At 39.6% G+C, this 3,449-nt stretch overlaps 1 pseudogene; it reads right to left on the bottom strand.

Annotated features, from left to right (window-relative positions):
- Nucleotides 1–357: 357 nt before the first annotated feature.
- LOC142664416 (olfactory receptor 5V1-like) lies at nucleotides 358–1,307 on the bottom strand (annotated as a pseudogene).
- Between the last annotated feature and the right edge of the window lie 2,142 nt (nucleotides 1,308–3,449).

Below are 3,449 nucleotides of genomic sequence, written 5' to 3'. Positions count from 1 at the left end.
TTCTAGACAAAGTGTTCGCATGTAGCGGATACACTGCGAAATAACACGCACCGCATCCGCCCTGTGCACCGCAAGGAATTCCGTGCGAATAACTGCAGACATCTCATCCATGTGACCACTGCTACAGCCCAGGATTGGCTGCAGCAGCGGTCACATGGGATAAAGCGTCATCCCAGGAGGATGAAACACAGACTGCCTAGGTAAGTTTAATTAAAAAAAAAATTCTGAGTTCCGTTTTTCGGGGTGGGATCGCTGCGAATCCATTTTAAATATTTTTAAGGCAAGGAAGATCAAAAAACACCATTTACAATTGTCAACTGATCAAACTTCATAGCAAAAAATCTTTTCTTGTTGGTATCAAAACCAGTTATGTGTTACAATACTCATTGTTTTTTTGATGGCTTCTTGAATATCCTTGTTCCTTATACTGTAGATAATGGGATTCAATATAGAAGTCACCACTGTGTAGAGGATGGTCACAACTCTATCCTGCTCTGAAGAAGGATCGAGGATGTAAATGCATAAGCATGATGGCACCATATTAGAGAGATAGCACTAGTATGTGTGAGGCACATGTCAAGAACACCTTCTGATGTTCCTTACTGTTTCGGATCGTGAAGACAGTTATGGTAATGCAAAGGTAGGACAAAAGAATTAACAAGAAAGAACCAAGAGCAACTATAGCACCTGAGGTGTACTCTGCCACCTCATTGAACCAAATATCTCGGCAAGAAAGTCAAAAGAGTGGCGGCATCTCTCAGAAAAAGTGACTAATGAGGTTGGACTTACAGTAGGGAAGCTGAAAGGTTAAAAATGTAAGAATAAATAAGTTTAGAAAACTCAAAATCCAACGTCCAGTGACCAGACCTACACATAGTCTCCTGTCCATGATAGATGTGTAATATAATGGGTTACAGATAGCAGTATACCTATCATAGGCCACGACGGTCAGTAGAAGACATTCAGTGCCACCCAAAGCCAAATGAAAATACATCTGTGTTGCATCCCACGAAGGAAATACTCCTGTCCGGGGATATTGTGTTTCGTAAAACTTTTGGGACTACGGTTGAGGAAAAGCAGATGTCAATCATCGAGAGGTTACTCAAGAAAAAGTACATAGGGGTCTGAAGTCTGGGGTTGAGTCTAACCATAAGAATCAGTAAGACGTTTCCCGACATTGTTATCATGTACATCATTGAAAACATCCAGAAGAAAATAATCCGAAGACCAAAAACATTGGAAAGTCCCAGAAGAATAAAAGTACTCACCAATGTTTGGTTTACATTCTCCACAGCATTGTCCAACATATTGTTTGTTTTTTTGGGATAAAATTCGAAATGAATGTAAGATGAAGTATAGTGATGAGGTTTAGCGTATACTTGCAGAACTATTGTTAAGATTTATGGAAAATAAGAGTCAATGGTTTATTGGCACCGATATTTTAAAAATCAACATAAGAAAGTACAAAAACAGTAATTGTGACAGCGGTGTATCAGAATCCTCAAAAACATAACACTGTGAAATACTTCTAGGCTCCACAAATACTATATGGTCTTAGGTTAACCAAGAATGATAGTCAACTGGGGTAACATTAGTATAAGTATTGACCTGGTCTTATACGATAAAGTTGGTTAAGCCAAATTGTTGATGGTAGATATCTCCTGTAATTGGGACAGATAGCACTGTCATGATGTCATTCCTGAGATGTTCACAATCTAAGTTGGGGTTCAATCCGCCCTGTGTAATGAATGAATCCCTGGTAAAATTTAAGGGCAGACTCTATTTTAAACAGTATAAGCTTTCAAAACGTGCCAGATATGGAATCAAATTGTATAAGCTACGTGAAAGCAGCACGGGTTATACATTGGATTTTCGTGTCTACCAGGTGAAGGACAGTCAGATAGATCATCAAGGTTTCTCACCAGAAATCGGAACAAGTGGCAAGATTGTCTGGGAGTTAAAGGGCCGATTGCTCCACAAAGGCTACAAGTTATATCTGGACAACTATTATTAGGGCATCCCCTATTCCAAAAACTCCAAGCGGCTAATACAGGGGCCTGTGGTACTATCCGCTATAAAAGAAAGGGATTTCCAGTTGCTCTAAAGAGAAAAAACCTTCAAAAAGGGGAATCTGCTGCTCTCCGTTGCAGCAATATGCTAGCGCTTCACTATCGCGATAAGAAAGACGTGTTCATGTTGACTACTGTGCACACTGATGCCACTATGCCAACTAAAGAAAAGAGGTCGTCCAATAAAATTCAGAAACCCATATGTATTATTCATTACAACAAACACATGGGTGGGAATGACCTCTCTGACCAGGTCTTGAAGCCATATGAAGTTATGCGCAGATCTTATACCTGGTATAAGAAAATGTCTATCTACATATTGCAGATGGCAGGTTACAATTCACATGTCCTGTATAAACAGTCCGGTGCCACGCAGACATTTCTGACGTATCAGGAAATTATTTTTGAAAAAATCCTGTTTATTGCCAGAGTGCCCCACTCTTCCCGTGGAATCAGAGGAAGTGTGTAGACTCACAGAGCGGCACTATGTGGCACCTATCCCTGCAACAGCAAACCAAAAATATCCACAGAGAAAATGCTGTGTCTGCCCCAAAAGAGGCATAAGGAGGGATATTTGGTATCATTGCTCTGATTGCCCTTCCCCGCCACCCCTGTGTCTCATTGAATGCTATAGAACCTACCACACTGAGGTCCGCTGGTAATTCCCATCAGCAACTTTAGAAATATTTGCCATCATTCTTTGAATTTTTTTTTCCTTATTTTGTGTTTTCATTCAAACATAGCCCCTTATACTGACGAGGGTGGTGGAATAACTTTTGCTTTCAGGGAAAAAAATTAAAAAAGTGCCAATTTTCCATTAGACCCCGACTTGAATCCTATAAGTGGAGAACTTTTTAGGTCACTTCTCATGTTTTTACTCCATAGGTGGAATACAAAGACCGTGTGGCAAAAAATGGTTCATGCAAAAAATGCAACTTGAACGTTAAAAGGTACATGTTTCCCTCTGGGCGTCATAACATGGCCAAAAAGTACATGCACTAGTGGGGTATCGTTTAGCTCAGCAGAAGTTGCCGTATAGTTAATATAGTGATTTTTTTTTACCATGATGTGTGGTGTGTACAAAAAAAATGCCACTGAGTTGACACCATAGTAAAAAAAAAAAGTGCCCATTTTGACAAATTGTAACAAAATTAGAAAAAAAATTCAAAGTGCCAATTTTCTAATACGCCCCCTTTTGAATACCATAAGTGGTCTACTTTACTAAATGGTGTACTCTGCTGGCCACTTTGGATGTTTTGGTACCACAGGTTTATCGTAAAGGCAGTGTGGTGTGATAAAATGGTTCATGCAAAAAATGCAAACTGAAAGTAAATAGAATCTGTGATTCTGGATGCTATAACATGAAGAAAGAAAGGGTTG

The sequence above is a fragment of the Rhinoderma darwinii genome, chromosome 12 (assembly GCF_050947455.1).
Source record: "Rhinoderma darwinii isolate aRhiDar2 chromosome 12, aRhiDar2.hap1, whole genome shotgun sequence".
NCBI lineage: Eukaryota > Metazoa > Chordata > Amphibia > Anura > Rhinodermatidae > Rhinoderma > Rhinoderma darwinii.
Note: the sequence above shows the minus strand (reverse complement) of the source record. Positions and strands in the feature narration are given on the sequence as shown.